Genomic DNA, 20,837 nt, shown 5'->3' on the forward strand with positions numbered 1-20,837 from the left:
AAAATTGCTTCATAATGTGAACCACAGTTTGACCTAATAGAAAAAAATGTTATGTCAGCACTGGTATAATTATAAATTCATGAAAAAGAATACAAAAATCCATCACAATTGGGTATGGGTAAGGGTAGGGAAACATAGGAAAGTGAAAGGAATGATAATTATGATGTCAGGCAGTGTTTCTATTGTGTTGCCACTGATTTTGGTTTTTAATTTATCCCTAATAACTTCTCATCTGCATGGGATAGAGTAATTCCACACGAGTACACAGCATGTAATGATCATGAAAGGAACTTAGTGTTGCCCTTTCTTTCAACATGAATCACCTCTTTGTGTTGAAAGGGTTCACATTCCTATAATGTAGTTTTCTGTTTAAAAGCTATGTAATGAAACATAAGCACAGAGTTTTTGAAATAATGTTTTGTTTCTTATGAAATAAAAGTTAGACGTGGAAGTACATATAAGGAAGTAGTTTGGAAAGAACGACACCCAAATTCCCAAATATTGTCTATAAATGTTTGTTTTCATTTAAATGGACTTGGTTAAAAAACACTCAGTCTATCAATTACCACATTGCATTATAATACATTTTAAAGAGGCACTTACTCCCTTTTGTAAAAGCCATGCATCCAATTCTAGCAAGCTGTTTTCCTCTTTGCAATTTGAAAAAAAATTACTTTGATAAAAATTAAATTGACTATGTATACAAAAACAAGCTAATAAAAGCCTAACACACACATGCACACACACATACACATACACACACACACACACACACACACACAATCTCACCAAGATTATGCTTTTTGTGGCAGTATATACAATATTACAGAATGATAGGAGATGCAAATATTCTTCCTGTATATGTATTTTATTTTAACTGTGTGTGTCTGTCTGTCTGTCTCTCTCTGTGTGTGTGTGAATGCAAATGCCAAAAAAAAAAAAACAAGTTGCAAACTGTGATCACCTTGGCATACTACAGATCATGAGGTTTTCTGCACCCATGGAGCATTATGTGATAGCTGCTTGAACCTCACTGTCTCCTCTCTCTTCTTTCCTAGATGCCAGGGATTGCATCTACATTATGTAACATTCAGTTTTAATTTTTGACTAGTGTGTTTCAATGGGAAACAAATATGTAAAATAACAATCATTTGCTGATATAACAAGGGTAAGCAACTTAAAGTCAAACTTCTGAAGACGTGTGAATAATCAAAAAACACTTCCAAATGTGTGGAAACATCTTTATCAAAACCTAATTATCTCATAGGGCTGTGCATTTTAGTATGCTCAAATCAAATACATGAACATTACTTAAAAGAGAAGGAAATGAGTGCCCTGTAAGTAATGGATGAAAGTGATGCTGCCATCCTTTGGAAGTGCATCTCGTTACAGAAATGCCAATGGCAAAATAAGGAATAACAAAGATGAACATTGCAATCATGTACAAAAAATGACCTGATGGCACGACAGGACATACAAATAAATGGCATTTTGCTGAATTATTTCTGAAGAACAAGAGGCAAGTTGAACACAAGTATGACTGATTAATAGATTCATGCACACAAAACAAACTTTCATGCATTACTACAAGCACATATCTGGGAATAAGAAAGGAATAAATGTCAAGCAGGCAGTTTGTGAAAAAACGAAAATGAGAGCATTCTAATGCACTGAAATCATGCATTAGACACTGGGAATATAAATGTTCCCACAATAGGAGAAAGAGAAGACCTCATGGGCATTTTCAGTAGAGAAAGGAAACAACCAACAACCGCATAGAAACATTTAATTTTTTTAGAGATTAGAATCTCTCTCTCTCTCTCTCTCTCTCTCTCTCTCTCTCTCTCTCTCTCTCTCTCTGTGTGTGTGTGTGTGTGTGTGTGTGTGTGTGTGTGTGTGTCCAGAATATGAGGGTGTAATTTTGAAAAGCATTTCCCAACAATTTTTCTTGAAAGATGAGACTTTTATGAATGCCTTTCTCTGAACTCTCTCATCATAAAAACAGTACAGTAAGTCTCATATAATACAAAAATTTCCCTTATTTCTCTGCATTCTCCTACTTTAACTGTGAAGCTTCTTGGGTACTTCTTACTTCTTACACTGGAGTAAACTTCTGCCTCTACCCCAGTTCCCACTTCCATTTGGGATTCTGTTTCTGTCATTTCTCATAAGCAGTAAAACTGGAATTAATTACTTTAATATTCATGCCTCAATATAACATCTTGAAGAAAAGTTAGTAAATGATATGGTAAGCACTTAGAGAAATCTCATTCCACTAACAGGGACTGGCTCTCCACTGACCTCAGAGGAACAAGCTTGTAGTCATCACAGAGCTGACACTCACCTGAACACTCTTTGAGGAAGCTTCTTGTATAGCAAGCAGCTCAGGCTTCTCCTTGAATGGTGGAGGCTGAGTCTGTGAACCAGACAACACAGCATGAAGAACTGAACACATGTATGAACTCAGAAGTGATGACCACACTCTGTCTACCTCTTCCCAAGACTGCACTCTGAGGATCACCAGAGGAAGAGGTTTAAGCTTTCTGCATCTACTCATTGGGCTCATTTTCCTCTTCTTACATCATAATCCTTTAACCACCTGATTGCCCTCTGGGGGCAGGCCAGAAAGAGAATTTCATTGTTCTGAATCACAGTAGACAAATGCCTTTTGATTATTTCTTCTACATGAACTAAACTACTCTCCAGAGGTCTGGCCTCCTAACATCTTTCCTTCCTTCAAGACTAACACAGATAGCCTCTCTTTAGTCAATCTCAGGAATCTTCAAGGATGGAAAAAAAACTGAAACTTCAGAAAACTGTCACCACATCTGATCTAAAAACTGTGTTTATGGTTGTTTTCCTACATAAACATAACTGCATTGTGTATATACAGTGTATTCAGGGGTCAGAAGAGGTGATTTCATCCTGTGGAACTGGAGTTAAAAATGGTTGTGAGCTACCATGTGTGTTCTGGGAACAAAACCTGGGTTATCTGCATGGCAGCAAATGCTGCAAACCCCTACTCCATCTCTCCAACTCCTCCTTTAACTTTTACTGAGCTTGTTCTTTGACAGTTTAGTACAAGTGCCACACACATTCTGATTTTCATAAATCAATCCTAACTCTCTCCTTTTATTATTCTTACTCTACCTCCTCCAAACAAGTTGCTTCCCTTCTTCTTGTATTGTTATTTTTTTTTTCAGAACCATTGAGATTGGGCCATGAGTTTGAATCTATCTATTGAAGGCAAGTTGGGTCCTCAGTGGTTTCAAAACTAAAGGGAATAACTGTCCATCAAAAGGAATCTATTAGTAGCCGATAGTTCGTATTAGAATAACAGGGCACCACCATTGTCTCAGATGTCATGGCATGAATGTAAGTTCATGTGACACCATGGAAAGAAGAGACACTTAAAAAATGAACTCAGCCTTCTGCAACTATAGGGAGGTCCAGCCTCAATGGACTGAAGTTCTTTCCCTTTGCCCAGAGCATTGTTTCAATATTTCTATTTTAGCCACTTGATTTCTATATGCTCAAAATAGTTTGAATGAAACTTCCAAAATTAAAATGCCAAGTGCAGATTCTCAGTTCATAAGGTACCATAGTTTTTTAAATTTTCTTTTTTATTTTATTTATTTATTTTTTATTTTATTTATTTATTTTATATAACCAAGTACGTTTAAATGAAAACAAACATTTATAGACAATATTTGGGAATTTGGGCATCGTTCTTCCCAAACTACTTCCTGCTGGTAAGGGGCACTGTCATGGGGGATTCGAAGATGAAGAAATTCTGGCTGTAGTCTGTAAGGCTGCTTGGTCCAGCTGTTCTGAATGTAGGATCACCTGGTACTCTGTTTCAGGCGGTCTGGCTTGATCAAACCACATTAGTCTGGAAGGAATCTACATCTTTTCATTTTCTGTGGAAACAAAAATAGAAATCTTTTTCCCAGGTAACTTGTCCTTGAACTTAAATTTTGGAGTCAAAGCATTTTTTTAATTTAATTTATTATTTTACATGTCGATCCCAGTTCCCTCTCCCTCCCTCCCTTCCTCCCTACTTCCCTCCTTCCCTCACTCCTTCCCTCCCTTTTATCCTCTTTGCCCTCTCACATGCACCCTAACCACCCTCCCCTCCCATCCCCCCACCCCAATTCAATATGTAGGGGAATGCCATCCAGTTGGGGTCATGTAGATCTGACAGGTCCTGTGAAGTAGGGACTAGGGCTTCTCTCCTGTCTCTAGGTTAAGGCAGGATGTGTTCGCACATGGGGGATGTGTTCGGAAAGTCCTTTTGTGCACCAGGGATACATCCTGGCTCCACTGTCTGAGGTCCCTTAGACTGCTCAGTTCTTCTGGCTGAGACCCTTATTCAGGGGGGCCTGAGTCAGTCCCATGCTGGCTTCCCAGCTATCAGTCTGGTGGCCCATTAGCTCCTCCTTGTTCAGGTAAGCTGTATGTATGTGTTTCTGCTGCCTGGTCTTGTCCTCTCCATCTGCATCTGGGTTCTACTTCAACTCAGTGTTTATGTATGGGTGTTTGCTCCTATTTCCAACAGGCATTAGTTGAGGACTCCATGGATGAGTTAGTTGTTGATCTCACTCTCCGGGAAGGGCATTTATGGTAGCCTTTCCACAGAAGTTCAAATTGATATTTGGCAGCAGTCTTCTAGTTCTCTAGACCTTTATTTGGTTTCAGTCTTATCTTCAAACCGATATTGGCTCCCTCTTTTATGTTCTCTCTCTCTCTCTCTCTCTCTCTCTCTCTCTCTCTCTCTCTCTCTCTCTCCTGTCTTCTATTCCTAACCAGGCTCAATCTTCCTGGTCACACATGTTTTCCTTTCCTCCCCCTCATTTTCTCCTACTTCTCTCTCCATTCGCTGCCCCCCCCACTTCCCCTGAGCTCTGGGGGACTTGTCCCTTCCCAGTTCTGTGAAGGACTTTATATGAATCTCTTAGAATACACCTTGTATCCTAGTTCCACTGGTGGTATGAATTATAGGCTGGTGATCCTTTCATCTAGAACTAAAATCCATATATGAGTGAGTACATACTGTGTTCCTCTTTTTGTGACTGGGTTACCTCATCCAGGATGGTTTCTTCAAGTGCCATCCACTTGCCTGTGAATTTCAAGATACCATTATTTTTTTCTGCAGAGTAGTATTCCATTATGTAGATGTGCCACATCTTCATTAACCATTCTTCAACTGAGGGCCATCTAGGTTGCTTCCAGGTTCTTGCTATTACAAATAGTGCTGCTATGAACATAGTTGAACAGATGTCTTTGTTGCATGGATGTGGATCATTTGGGTATATGTTTAAGAGGGGGATTGCCGGGTCCTGTGGTAAACTAATTCTTATTTTCCTGAGGGACTGACATATTGATCTCCAAAATGGCTGTATGAGCTTGCACTCCCACCAGCAGTGGAGGAGTGTTCCCCTTTCTTCACATCCTCTCCAAAATGAGTCATCATTGGTGTTTCTAATTTTAGCCATTCTGGCAGGAGTAAGATGGCATCTCAGAGTTGTTTTGATTTGCATTTCCCTGATAGCTAAGGATGTAGAGCATTTTCTTAAGTGTCTTTCAGCCTTTTTGATTTCCTCTATTGAGAATTCTTTCTTCAGTTCTGTAACCATTTTTAATAGGGTTATTTGGTGTTTTGTTAACTAGTTTCGTGAGTTTTTTGTATATTTTGGAGATCAGCCCTTTGTCGGATATAGGATTGGTGAAAATCTTTTCCCAGTCTGTGGGCTGCCGTTTGGTCTTGTCCACTGTGTCCTTTGCCTTACAGAAGCTTCTGAGTTTGAAGGGGTCACTTTTATTAATTGTTGCTCTCAGTGTCTGTGCCCCTGGACTTATGTTCCGGAAGCTGTTTCCTATACCAATTTGTTCAAGGGTACCTCCTACTTTCTCTTCTAAGAGGTTCAATGTGGCTGGATTGATATTAAGGTCTTTGATCCATTTGGACTTGAGTTTTGTGCATGGGGACAGATATGGGTCTATCTGCAGTCTTCTACACACCCTCATCCAATTGTGCCAGCACCATTTGTTGAAGATGCTGTCTTCGCCCAATTGTATAATTTTAGCTGTTTTGTCAAAAATCAGGTGTTCAGAGGTGTGTGGGTTAATATCAGGATTTTCAATTCGATTCCATTGGTCTACCTGTCTATTTTTATGCCAATACCAGGCTGTTTTCAGAACTATAGCTCTGTAGTAGAGCTTAAAGTCAGGAATGGTGATGCTTCCTGAAGTTCTTTTATTGTATAGGGTTGTTTTGGCTATCCTGGGTCTTTTGTTTTTCCATATAAAGTTGATTATTATCCTTCCAAGGTCAGTGAAGAATTTTAGTGGATTTTAATGGAGATTGCACTGAATCTGTAGATTGCTTTTGGCAAGATTGCCATTTTTACTATGTTTATCCTATCTATCCAAGAGCATGGGAGATCTTTCCATTTTCTGGTATCTTTTTTAATTTCTTCCTTTAGAGCCACAAAGTTCATATTATATAGGTCTTTTACTTGTTTGGTAACTGTTACCCCAGGATACTTTATGTTGCTTGTGGCTATTGTAAAGGGTGATGTTTCTCTGATTTCTTTCTCAGCCTCTTTGTCATCTGAATAAAGTAGGGATACTGATTTTTTTGAGTTTATCTTGTTTCCTGCTAGTTTGCTGAAGGTGTTTATCAGCTGTAGGAGTTCCCTGGTAGAGTTTATTGGGTCGCTTATGTAAACTATCATATCATCTGCAAATAGAGACAGTTTGATTTCTTCCTTTCCAATGTGATCCCCTTGATCTCCCTTTGTTCTCTTATAGCTTTAGCTAGAACTTCTTGTACGATATTGAAGCGATATGGAGATAGAGGGTAGCCTTGTCTTGATCCTGATTTTAGAGGAATTGCCTTAAGCGTCTCTCCATTCAGTTTGATGTAGGCAGTTGCTCTTATTATGTTTAGGTATGTTCCTGTTATCCCTGACCTCTCCAAGACCTTTATCATGAAAGGGTGTTGAATTTTGTCGAAGGCTTTTTCAGCATCTAGGTAAATAATCATATGGTTTTCCTTTTTCAGTTTGTTTATATGGTGGACCATGTTTATAGTTTTTTGCATGTTAAATCATCCCTGCATTCCAGGGATGATGCCTACTTGGTCATGATGGATGATTTCTCTCATGTATTCTTGAATGTGGTTTGCCAGTATTTTATTGAGTATTTTTGCAGCGATGTTCATCAGGGATATTGGTTTGTAGATTTCTTTCTTAGTTGTGTCTTTGTGAGGCTTGGGTACCAAGGTTATCTTGGCCTCATAAAAAGAGTTTGGCAATGAACCTTCTGTTTCTATTTTGTGGAACAGTTTGAGGAGTAGTGGTATTAGTTCTTCCTTGAATGTCTGGTAGAATTCTGCACTGAATCCATCTGGCCCTGAACTTTTTTTTTTTTTTTGGTTGGAAGCCTTTTGATAACTGCTTCTATTTCATTGCGGGTTGGTAATAGGTCTATTTAAGTTGTTTGTCTGATCTGGATTTAATTTTGGTAAGTGATAGTTATCCAGAAATTTGTCCATTTCCTTTGAATTTTCAATTTTTGTGGAATACAGATTTTCAAAGTATAACCTGAAAATTGTCTGGATTTCCTCTGTGTCCATTGTTATGTTCCCCTTTTCATTTCTGATTTTGTTAATTTGCATGTTCTGTCTCTGCTTTTTCATTAATTTGGATAAAGGTTTGTCTATCCTGTTGATTTTCTCAAAAAACCAACTCTTCGTTGGATTGATTTTTTGTATTGTTTTCCTGTTTTTTTTTTTTTTTTTTTTTTTTTTTTTGTTGATTTCAGCCCTCAAATTGATTATTTCCTGGCGTCTACTCCAAGGGGTCAGTTCGCTTCTCTCTGTTCTAAGGTTTTAAGTTGGGCTGTTAATTCTCTAATGTGACTATCCTATGTTTTCTTCATATGGGCACTTAGTGCAATGAACTTCCCTTGTAGCACAGCTTTCAAGGTGTCCCATAAGTTCGGGTATGTTGTATCCTCATTCTTGTTGAATATTAGAAAGTCCTTAATTTCTTTCTTTATTTCTTCTTTGACCCAGTTGTGGTGCAATTGCACATTGTTCAGTTTCCATGAGTTTGCAGGTTTTCTGCTATTTGTGTTATTGTTGAATTCCAATTTTAAAGCATGGTGGTCTGATAAGATACAGGGGACTATTCCTATTCTCTTATATCTGTTGAGGTTTGTTATGCCATCTAGTATGTCGTCGACTTTAGAGAATATTCCATGTGGAGCAGAGAAGAAGATATATACTTTTGTCTTTGGATAGAATGTTCTAAAGATGTCTGTTAACCCCAGTTGAGACATAACTTCTGTTAGCTCTTTTGTTTTTTTGTTGAGTTTCTGATTTGTGGTCCTGTCTAGTGTTGAGAGTGGTGTATTGAAGTCTCCCACTATAAGTGTGTGAAGTTTTATATGAGCTTTGAGTTTTAGTAGCGTTTCTTTTACGAATGTGGGTGACTTTGTATTAGGGGCATAGATGTTCAGAACTGAGACTTTTTTCTATTTTTTATTTATTTATTTTATATAACCAAGTCCATTTAAATGAAAATAAACATTTATAGACAATATTTGGGAATTTGGGTATCGTTCTTCCCAAACTATTTCCTGCTGGTAAGGGGCGCTGTCAAGGGGAGTCTAAGAAGATGCAGAAATCCTGGCTGTAGTCTGTAAGGCTTCTTTGTCCAGCTGTTTTGAATGTAGGATCACCTGGTACTCTGTTTCAGGTGGTCTGGCTTGATCAAACCACATTAGTCTGGAAGGAATCTACATCTTTTCATTTTCTGTGGAAACAAAAATAAAAATCCTTTTCCCCAGTAACCTGTCCTTGAACTTAAATTTTGGAGTCAAATAATTTTTTTATTTAATTTATTATTTTACATGTTGATCCCAGTTCCCTCTCCCTCTCTTCCTCCCTCCATTCCTCCCTCCTTCCAGCCTTCCCTCCCTTTTACCCTCTCTGCCCTCTCTGCCCTCTCACATGCACCCTAACTACCCTCTCCTCCCATTCCCATCTATCCAGGATCTTCTGGCCTTGAGGGTTTCCATAGAGAAGTCAGCAATTTTGATGGCCTGCCTTTATATGTTACCTGTCCTTTTTCCTTCGTTGCTCTTAATATTCTTTCTTTATTCTGTGTGCTAGGTGTTTTGATTATTATATGTCGAGGGGTCTTTTTTTCTTTGGTCCAGCCTATTTGGGGTTCAGTATGCTTCTTGTGCTTTCATGATCATGTCCTTCTTCAGATTTGGAAAGTTTTCCTCGATGATTTTGTTGAATATGTTTTCAGCACCTTTGAGCTGGGCTTCCTCACCTTCCTCTATGCCTATTATTCTTAGGTTTGGCCTTTTCACGGCGTCCCACATTTCCTGGATGTTTTGTGTTAAGGATTTGTTGGATTTATGATTTTCTTTGGTCAATGAATCTATTTAGTTTATCTTCTGCGCCTGAGATTCTCTCTTCCATCTCTTGAATTCTGTTGGTTATGCTTGAGTCTGTAGTTCCCGATTTTTTGCCCAGTTTTTCTATTTCCAGCATTCCTTCAGTTTGTGTTGCCTTTATTTTCTCTATTTCAGTTTTCAAGTCTTGAACTGTTTCCTTCGCCTGCTTAATTGTTTTCTCTTGGCTTTCTGTACTTTCTTTGCTTTCCTTAAGGAATTTGTTCATTTCTTCTACTTTTTTGTTTGTTTTTTCCTCCACTTATTTAAGGGATTTTCTCACATCTTCTTTGAGGGCCTCTATCATTTTTATGATGGTAATTTTTAAGTCGTTCCCTTCTGTTTCCTCTGCTTTGTTGTTGTGTTCCGTTCTAGTTGGTGTAGATTCCCTACATTCTGGTGGTGTCATGCTTGTCTTTCTGTTGTTAGGTGTTTTCTTGTATTGCTGTCTTCCCATAGCTTCTTCCAGTAGGTGTTGGTGGGTCTCCCCCTCTCTCTATGGTACTTCCCTGGTGGGCTTATGTGGGTCAGAGATTCAATATCTGTAGCTCTGGGTAGTCCAAACTCTATAGGAGGTCTCTCTGCAGACAGGGACACAGGGATGGGGTCAGGGCTGAGGATCCAGTAGAAGATGTCACTAGCCAATGGCTCTAGCCAATGGCTGGTGTAAGAGGACAAAGGCTGAGCTGAAACTTGGGAAATTTCTGCAGAATATTCTGATCTCACTGGAAACTGGCACTCTCCAGCTGAGGCCTCTTCCTTTAGCAGAGGCCCTGCTTTGGTGGTCAAAGATCTTGCAGGCCAGAACTCAGAGTGGACCCACAGAGATAGGCAGATCTTCGGGAGGGGCCCAGGACTCCAGCAGAGGACTGGAGGTGGGGTCAGAGACCAAGCAGGTGGAAATTATGGGTGGTCCTGCATGGATAGGCAGGTCTCCTTTGTTCAGAGTTGCTCTGAGGAGTCTTTGAAGTAGGGTGGACTGTTGGCTCCACCCTCTGTCCCAGTGCTCAACCAGAGGGGCAGGACAGTGTGCAGGGTAGGGGGCAGGGTAGGGTAGAGGGTAGGGGGGACAGGCTCGTCGTGGGGATGGGTGGGGGTGTATCAGAGCTCCAAGGGTGCTCTCGATGGGGACAGGACACAGGAGCAGCGGGATCAGGGGCCAACCCAGGGAGTTCGGTGGGGGGGGGGGGTTGAGTTTTCTGAATCAAGTTTTGCACAGATTTTGTAGCCTTGGGAAACTCTCGGACAGGATTCACATAAGGCAACAAAAGTTATCTACTAAACAAAAGATGGATTGGGGATAGCTTGAAGATAGAGTTTCTGTCTCTGCAGCTGTCTAGTCCAAAATAAACACACAGAGGCTTATACCAATTATAAACATTTGGACAATAGCCCAGGCTTCTTATTGACTAGGTCTCTCTTAAGTGTAACCAATTACTTTTTATAATATTTTATTTAAAATTGAAACAAGTTTGTTTTACCTGTCAATCCCAGTTCCCTTATCCTGCTGTCCTACCCTGTCCCCCTGAAACAACACCCATTGCATTCCCTTTCTGCTCCCCAGGGAGGGTGAGGCTTTCCATGGGGAATCCTAAAAGTCTGTCATATCATTTGGAGCAGGGCCTAGCCCTCCCACATGTTTCTAGGCTGAGAGAGTATCCCGCTATGTGGAATGGGATCCCAAAGTTCATATGTATACTAGGGGTAAATACTGATCCACTACCACAGGCCCCATAGTCTAGTCTAGTCCACCCACATTCATGGGGTCTGGGTCAGTCCTATGCTAGTTTCCCAGCCATCAGTCTGGGGTCCATGAAATCCCCCTTCATCAGGTCAGCAGTTTCTATGGGTTTCTCCAAACTGACCCCTTTGCTCATCACTCCTCCCTCTCTGCAAATGAATTCCAGAAGTCCAGCTCAGTGTTTACCTGTGGGTATCTGCTTCTGCTTCCATCAGATACTAGATGAAGGCTCTAGGATGGCATATAGTGTAGTCATCAATCTCATTATTGGGGAAGCACATTTAAGGTAGCCTCTCAACTATTGCTTAAATTGTTAGTTGGGGTCATCTTTGTAGATCTCTGGACATTTCCCTAATGCCAGATTTCTCTTTAAACCTATAATTACCCCCTCTATTATGGTATCTCTTTTCTTGCTCTCTATTCTTCTCCTGATTCAATCTTCCTACTCCCTCATGTTCTCTCCTACCCCCTTTCCCCTTCTCTTTTTCTTAGGAATTTGTTCGCTCCCCCAACTCCATGCTCCCAATGTGCTCAGGAGATCTTGTCCCTATCCCCTTCTTTGGGGGATCATGTGTGTCTCTCTTAGGGTTCTCCTTGTTTGCTAGCTTTTCTGGTGGTGTGTATTGTAGGCTGGAGATCCTTTGCTCTATGTCTAAAATCCATATATAAGTGAGTACATACCATGTTCGTCTTTTTGTAACTGGGTAACCTCAATCAGAATGGTTGCTTCAAGTTCCATCCATTTGCCTGTGAATTTCAATATTCGGTTGTTTTTTTTTTTCCCACTGAGTAGTACTGTATTGTGTAGATGTACCACATTTTCTCCATCCATTCTTCAGTTGAGGGGCATTTAGATTGATTCCAGGTTCAGGCTATTACAAATAATGCTGCTACAAACATAATTGAACAGATATCCTTGTGGTATGTATGAATCTTTTGGGTATATTCCTCAGAGGGGAATTACTGAATCTTGTGGTAGACTGATTCCCATTTTCCTGAGGAACTGCCATACTGACTTCCAAACTGGCTATGTGAGTTTGCATTCCCACTCGCAGTGGAGGAGTGTTCCCTTTTCTCCACATCCTCTCCAGCATAAGCTGTCATTGGAGTTTCTAAGTTGAGCCATTCTGACAGGAGTAAGATAGTTCTCAGAGTTGTTTTGATTTGGATTTCCCTGATGACTAAGAATGTTGAGCACTTTCTTAAGTGTCTTTCAACCATTTTGAATTCCTCTATTGAGAAATTCAGTTCTGTACCCCACTTTTTAATTGGATTATTGGTGTTCTGGTGACTAATTTTTTGAGTTCTTTGTATATTTTGGAAATCAAACCACTGTCAGATGTGGGGTTGGTGAATATATTTTCCCCATTTTATGGGCTGACATTTTGTCTTGTTAACTGTGTCCTTTACCTTAAAGAAGCTTTTCAATTTCAGGAGATCCCATTTATTAATTTTCCTTCTCAATGTCTGTGCTAGTGGTGTTTTGCTCAGGAAGCAGTCTCCTGTAACAGTTCCTTCAAGGGTACCTCCCACTTTCTCTTCTAAGAGGTTCGATGTGGCTGGACTTAAGTTGAGGTCTTTGATCCATTTGGACTTAAGTATTGTCTATGGAAATAGATATGGATCTATCTGCAGCCTTCTACACAGCATATCCAATTATGCTGGCACCATTTGTTTAAGATGCTTTCGTTTTTCCATTGTATAATTTTAGCTGCTTTGTCAAAAATCAGGTGTTTGTAGGTGTGTGAGTTAATATCATGGGTTTTCAATTCAATTCCATTGGTCCACCTATTTATTTTTTGTGCCAATAACAAGCTGTTTTCAGGACTATTGTATGGTGTAAGGTTTTTCTGCCTGCTGCCGAGTCTTGTCCCGCCACCGCACCAGCCCCAAATAACACATTGAGACTCTGTATTAGATATAATTTTGTAGGCCCGGTTACTTGTTTTTTATCAGCTAGCTCTGACTTTATTATTAACCCATTTTTATGTATTTCCACGTGGTCTTACCGAGAGCTGAGGAATGGCAGTTCTGTTCTCTCCGGTCTCTCCATGCTGACTCCTCCTTACTACTTCCTATTTCCTCTTTGTCTCCTAGTCCCTCCTATCTTCCTTTCCTATTGGCCAACAGTGCTTTATTATTAACCAGTATGAGAAACATATAATGACATCTCCCATCATCTCCTCTTTTCTGTCTAAATAAAAAGAAGTGTTTAACCTTAACATAGCAAAATATATAACACAACAGTTATCAAGTAAGAATCACAGCTAACAATATTTAGTCCATTAACATTTAGCAAGACTAAAAGAAACTATTCTATCATCTATCCTATATTTGTGAATCTAAAGTCCTATATGTAACTTATCTTTAAACCTAACTAAGGAAAACTATAACCATAACTATTTGTCTTCAACTCCATCAAAGACCACAAAAGAATAATATATAAACTCTAGAAATGACAGAGACAACTCACTGTCTGGTCACCTGAAGTTCTTCTATAATCTTTCATCTTCAGCCCATAGGCCATAGTGTGTCTGGCAGACTCTTCAGCAAAGCAGGAAACTTTAAACTGTCTTCTTGTATTGGCAGTTTGTCAGTCACTTTTCTCTGTGTCCTGCAGACTGTCTGGCAGACTCTTCCATGAAGCAGGAACTCTGTAGCAATGTCCATCTTGAATCAGCAGTCACTTTCCTGTGGGTCCTGCATGTCCAGTTTATACAGCATAAAGTCAAACAGTCCAGACAAGAGCAGTACCTTGTCCAAATGGCTAGTCTTAGTGGGATAGTCCTTCTGTGGCACTGACCACGCCCATTGGGGGTGGAACCATGGGCGGGGTGACCTGTGGAAGGAGGTCTGAGGGAGAGCAAGGAAAAGCCCTCTTGCTGGCATGACTCGGACAGGAGAGGATCGGGTTGAATTTCCTGGTGTTCATCTGTCTAGGTTGTAAGTTATTTCTCCCTGAATAAACATCTATTCGGCCTATTTGTTTATCCTGATCCTTATTTAACCGCGTTAGACTATATCAATGTAGTAGAGCTTGAAGTTGGGGATGGTAATGCCTCCTGAAATTCCTTTATTGTACAGGATTGTTTTCGCTATCCTGAGTCTTTTGTTTTCCCATATAAAGTTGAGTATTGCTCTTTCAAGATCAGTGAAGAATTGTGCTGGGATTTTGATGGGAATTGCATTGAATCTGTAGATTGCTTTTGGCAAGATAGCCATGTTTACTATATTTATCATACCTATCCAAGAGCATGGGAGATCTTTCCATTTTCTGGTATCTTCTTTAATGTCTTTCTTTAAAGACACAAAGTTCTTGCATTATAGGTCTTTCACTTGTTTGGTAAGCTTTACCCCAAGATATTTTTTGTTGTTTGTGGCTATTGTAAAGGGTGATGTTTCTCTGATTTCTTTCTCATCCCCTTTGTCATCTGTATATAGTATGGATACTGATTTTTTTTTAGTTAATCTTGTATCCTGCTAATTTGCTGAATATGTCTATCAGCTGTAGGAGTTCCCTGATGAGAGTTTTTCAGGTCACTTATGTAAACTCTCTTATTATTTGCAAATAGTGACAGTTTGACTTCTTCCTTTCCAATTTGTATGCCCTTGATCTCCTTTTGTTTATGCTCAGGAGATCTTGTCCCTTTCCCCTTCAGTGAGAGACCTTGTATGAACCTCTTAGGTTCTTCCTTGTATCCTAGTTGTTTCTCTGGCGATGTGAATTATAGGCTGGTGATTCTTTGCTCTATATGTAAAATCCATATATGAGTGAGTACATACCATGTTTCTCTTTTTGTGACTGGGTTACCTAAATCAGGATAGTTTCTTCAAGTTCCATCCACCTGCCTGCTAATTTCAAGATTCCATTTTTTTTTTTTTTCGGCTGAGTAGTATTCCATTGTATAAATGTGCCACGTCTTCTTTATCCATTCTTCAGTTGAGGGGCATTTAGGTTGCTTCCAGGATCTTGGTCTTACAAATAATGTTACTATGAACGTAGTTGAACAGACGTTTTTATGGCATGGATGTGGATCATTTGGGTAGATGTGGTCCTGTGGTAGACTGACTCCCATTTTCCTGAGGAACCGCCATACCGATCACCAAAATGGCTATACAAGTTTGCACTCCCACCAGCAATGGAAGTGTTCCCCTTTCTCCACATCCTCTCCAGCATAAACAGTCATTGGTATTTCTAATTTGAGCTATTCTGAAAGGAGTAAGATGTATCTCAGAGTTGTTTTGATTTGCATTTCCCTGATAGCTAAGGATGTTGAACAATTTCTTCAGTGACTTTCAGCCATTTTGTATGCCTCTATTGAGAATTCTCTCTTCAGCATTATTTGGTGTTTTGGTGACTAGTTTCTTGAGTTTTTTGTATATTTTGGAGATCATTTTTCTGTCAGATGTGGGGTTGGTGAAGATCTTTTCCTAGTCTGTGAGCTGCCATTTGGTCTTGTCACCTGTGTCCTTTGCCTTACAGAAGCTCCTCAGTTTCAGGAGGCCCCATTTATTGTAAATCTCACTGTCTTTGCTACTAGTGGTATGTACAGGAAGCAGTCTCCTGCAACAATTTGTTCAAGAGTACCTCCCACTTTCTCATCTAAGAGGTTCAGTTTGGCTGCATTTATGTTGATGTCTTTGATCCATTTGGACTTAAGTTTTGTGCATGGCAATAGATATGGCTCTATCTATAGTGTTCTACACACCATCATTCTGTTGTGTGAGCACCATTTGTTGAAGATGCTGTCCTCGTCCCATTGTATAATTTTAGCTGTTTTGTCGAAAATCAAGTTTTCGTAGGTATGTGGGTTAATATTATGATTTTCAATTTGATTCCATTGTATATCTGTATATTTTTGTGCCATTACCAAGCTGTTTCCAAGACTATAGATCTATAGTAGAGCTTGAAGTTGCGGATGGTGATGCCTCGTAAAGCCTTTATTGTAAAGGGCTGTTTTGGCTATCCTGGGTCTTTTACTTTTCCATATAAAGTTGAGAATTATTCTTTCTTTCTTTTTTATTTAATTATTTTTTTTAATTTTACATGTCAATCCCAGTTCCCTCTCCATCCGTCCCTCCCTCTCTCTAACCCTCTCTCTCCCCTCACATGCACCCTGACAACCTCCCCTCCCATCCTCCAACCTCCATTCCACATGTACAGCTATGCTATCCATGTGGGGTCATGTAGATCTGTCAAGTCATTTGAAGACTTCCCTCCATGGGGGTGTGTCCACAAGTTCCTTTTGTGCACCAGGAATATATATTGGTTCCACTCTGAGGTCCCTTAGATGGCTCAGTCCTTCTAGCTGAGACCCATATTCAGGGGTTCTGAGTCAGTCCCATGCTGGATTCCCAGCTATCAGTCTGGGGGACCCATTAGCTCCTCCTTGTTCAGGTCAGCTGTCTCTATGTCTTTCTGCAACCTGGTCTAGTACCTGTTGGAAACAGAAGCAAACACCCATAACTAAACACAGAGTCGAACTAGAATCCAGATGCAGAGAGTATTATCCTTTCAAGGTCAGTGAAGAATTGTGCTGGGATTCTGATGGGGATTGCATTGAATCTAAAGATTGCTTTTGGTAAGATTGCCATTTTTACTATGTTGAGCAGCCTATCCATGAGCATGGAAGGTATGTCCGTTTTCTGGTATCTTCTTCAATTTCTTTCTTTAAAGACATAAAGTTTTTGCTATATAGGTCTTTCACTTGTTTGATAAGCATTAGCCCAAAATACTTTTTGTTGTTTGTGGCTGTTGTCAAGGATGATGTTTCTCTGATTTCTTTCTCAGCCCATTTATTTTCTTTCTATAGTAGGGCTATTGATTTTGTTAATCTTGTATCCTTCCACTTTGCTGAAGGTGTTCACCAGCTGTAGGAGTTCCCTGGTAGAGTTTTTCAGGTCATTTATATAAACTATTATATCATCTGCAAATAGTGAAAGTTTGACTTCTTCCTTTCCAATTTATCTCCTTTTGTTGTCTTATAGCTTTAGCTAGAAGTTCAAGTACAATATTGAAGAGATATGGAGAGAGAGGGCAGCCTTGTCTTGTTTCTGATGTTAGAGGAATCTCCTTAAGCTTCTCTCCATTCAGTTTGATGTTGGCTGTTGGTTTGCTGTATATTGCTCTTATTATGTTTAGGTATGTTCCTGTTATCCCTGATCTCTCCAAGACCTTTATCATGAAAGGGTGTTGAATTTTGTCAAAGGCTTTTTCAGCATCTAGGAAGATGATGGTATGCATTTTCTTTTTCAGCGTGTTAATATGGTGGATCACATTGATAGATTTTCATATGTTGAACCATCCCTGCATCCCTGGGTTGAAGCCTACTTGGATATGGTGGATGATTTTTCTGATGTTTTCTTGGATTTGATTTGACAATATTTTATTGAGTATTTTTGCATCCATGTTCATGAGGGATATTGGTATGTAGTGCTCTTTCTTTGTTGTATCTTTGTGTAGCTTTGGTACCAAGGTAAATGCAGCCTCATAAAAAGAGTTTGATAATGAACCTTCAGCTTCTAATGTATGGAACAATGTGAAGAGTATTGGTATTAGTGCTTCTTTTAATTTCTGTTAGAATTCTGCACTGAATCCATCTGGCCTTGGGACATTTTTGGTTGGGAAGATTTTGATGATGGCTTCTATTTCATTAGGGGTTATAGGTCTATTTAAGTTGCTTATGTGTTCTTGCTTTAATTTTGGTAAGTAATAGCTATCCAGAAATTTGTCCATTTCCTTTGAATTTTCAAATTTTGTGGAGTACAGATTTTCAAAGTATGATCTGAAAATTCTCTGAATTTCCTCTGTGTCCGTTGTTATGTTGCCCTTTTTGTTTCTGATTTCTTGATTTGCATGTTCTCTTTCTGGGTTTTGATTAGTTTGTATAAAGATTTGTCTATCTTGTTCATTTTCTCAAAAAAGCAACTCATTGTTACTTTGCTTCTTTGTATTGTTTTCCTATTTTCTACTTTATTGATTTCAGCCTTCAAATTGATTATTTCCTGCCACCTATTCCTCTGGGGTGAGTTTGCTTCTTTTTGTTCTAAAGCTTTCAGTTGTGCTGTTAATTTTCTAATGTGACTATCCTCCATTTTCTTTTTATGGGCACTTAGTGCAATGAACTTTCCTTGTAGCACTGCTTTCAAATTGTCCCACAGGTTCGGGTATGTTGTGTCTTTATTCTCATTGAATTCTAGGAAATCTTTAATTTCTTTTATTATTTCTTTCTTGACCCAAGAATGGAGCAATTGCACATTGTTCAGTTTCCATGAGTTTGTAGTGTTTTTGCAATTTGTGTTGTTGTTGAATTCCAACTTTAAAGCATGGTGGTCTGATAAGATACAGGGGGATATTCCAATTTTTTTTGTATCTGTTGAGGGTTTTTATGTTGCCTAGTATGTGGTTGATTTTAGAGAAGGTTCCATGTGGAGGTGAGAAAAAGGTATATTCTTTTGTGTTTGGATGGAATGTTCTATAGATGTCTGTTAAACTCAATTGAGACATAACTTCTGTTGTTTCTTTTGTTTCTTTGTTAAGTTTCTGTCTGGTAGTCCTGTCTAGTGGTGAGAGTGGGGTGTTGAAATCTCCTACTATGAATGTGTGAGGTTTTATGTGAGCTTTGGGATTTAGTAGTGTTTCTTTTATAAATGTGGGTGCCTTTATATTTGGGGCATAGATGATCAGAAATGAGACTTTGTACTGATGGATTTCTCCTGGGATGAATATAAAATTACCTTCTTCATCTCTTTTGATTGATTTTGGTTTGAAGTCTAATTTGTTAGATATTAGGATAGCCACACCTGCTTGCTTCTTGGGTCCATTTGATAGGAAGATTTTTACCGAACCTTTACCCAGAGCTAATGTCTGTCTTTGAAGCTTAGATGTGTTTCTTGTATGCAGCAGAATGATGGATTTTGTCTTTGTATCCATTCTGTTAGCCTGTGGTTTTTTTTTTTAATAGGCGAGTAATGACCATTGACTGTTAATTCTTGTTTGTTTTCGATTTGTTGTTGGCAGTGGTATTATGAGTATATTTGCCCTGCTTTTACTTTTGGATTTTGGTGAAGTGGGATTGTCTATTTCCTATGTATTTGTGAGTGTATATAACGTCCTTGGGTTGGAGTTTTCCTTCCAGAACTTTCTGTAGGGCTGGATTTGTGGATATGTATTGGAAATCTGGCTTTGTCATTGAATATCTTGTTTTCTCTGTCTATACTGATTGAGAGTTTTGCTGGGCTGGCATCCATAGACTCTTATTATTTGTAGAACATCTATCCAGGACCTTCTGGCCTTGAGAGTTTCCATGGAGAAGTGTGGTGTAATTTTGATAGGTCTGCCTTTTTATGTTACCTGTCCTTTTTTCCCTCACTGCTTTTAATATTCTTTTTTTATTCTATATCTTAGGTGTTTTGGTTATTATGTAGTGAGGGGACTTTTTTTATCTAGTCTATTTGGTGTTGGGTATGCTTCTTGTACTTTCATAGGCATGTCCATCTTCAGATTAGGAAGGTTATCTTCAATGATTTTGTTGAATATGTGTTTGCACCTTTAAGCTGGACTTCTTTGCCTTATTCTATGCATAGTATTCTTATGTCTGGCCTTTTCACAGTGTCCCATATTTCCTGGATGTTTTGTGTTAAGGATTTGTTGGATTTAAGATTTTCTTTGGTCAATGAATCTATTTCCTCTAGTTTATCTTCAGCGCCTGTGATTCTTTCTTTGATCTCTTGTATTCTGTTGGTTATGCTTACATTTGTAGTCCCTGATCATTTACCCAGTTTTTCTATTTCCAGCATTCCCTCAGTTTGTGTTTTCTTTATTTTCTCTATTTGAGTTTTCAGGTCTTAAACTGTTTGAATTGTTTAATTGTTTCCTTCATCTCTTTGCTTGTTTTTTCTTGACTTTCCTTACTTTCTTTAAGAGATTTCTTCATTTCTTGCATTTTTGCAATAACATGTTGGACCAGGAATATTGAGTCTGGGGATGAATAGAGGAGAGGAGAAAAAAAAGATCCCATAATAAAGAAAGCCATTAGTGGATGTCCAGAGAGCTACAAGGATGACCCCAACTAACAATCTGAGCAACAGTGGAAAGCTACCTTATATACCCTTCCCTAATTATGAGATTGTTAACTCGCTCATACTCATATGCCATTATAGAGCCCTCATCTAGTAGCTGATGGAAAAAGAAGCAGACACTCACCTCTGAATACTGAGCCAAACTCCTGCAATCCAGTTGCAGAGAGGGAGGAATGATAAGAAATTGGAGTCAAGACCAGGCTACAGAAACCCACAGAGACAGCTGACCTGAACAAGGGGGGAGCTCATGGACATCCAGACTGATAGCTGGGAAACCAGCATTATACCAACTCAGACCCCTGAACATGGTCTCAGTTAGAAGGCCTGGGCAGTCTAAGGGACCTCTGACAATGGAACCAGCATGTATCCCTAGTTCATGAAAGGACTTTGAGCACATTCCCCATGGAGGGATGCTCCCTTAACCTAGAGACAGAAAAGAAATCCTAGACCCTACTCCAAATGACTTAACAGATTTTATTGATTCCTCCTTGGAGCATCACCCTCCCTGTGGAGTGGAGGTGGAAAAGGGATGGAAGGGGGT

The sequence above is a fragment of the Phodopus roborovskii genome, unplaced genomic scaffold (assembly GCF_943737965.1).
Source record: "Phodopus roborovskii unplaced genomic scaffold, PHOROB, whole genome shotgun sequence".
Taxonomy (NCBI): domain Eukaryota; kingdom Metazoa; phylum Chordata; class Mammalia; order Rodentia; family Cricetidae; genus Phodopus; species Phodopus roborovskii.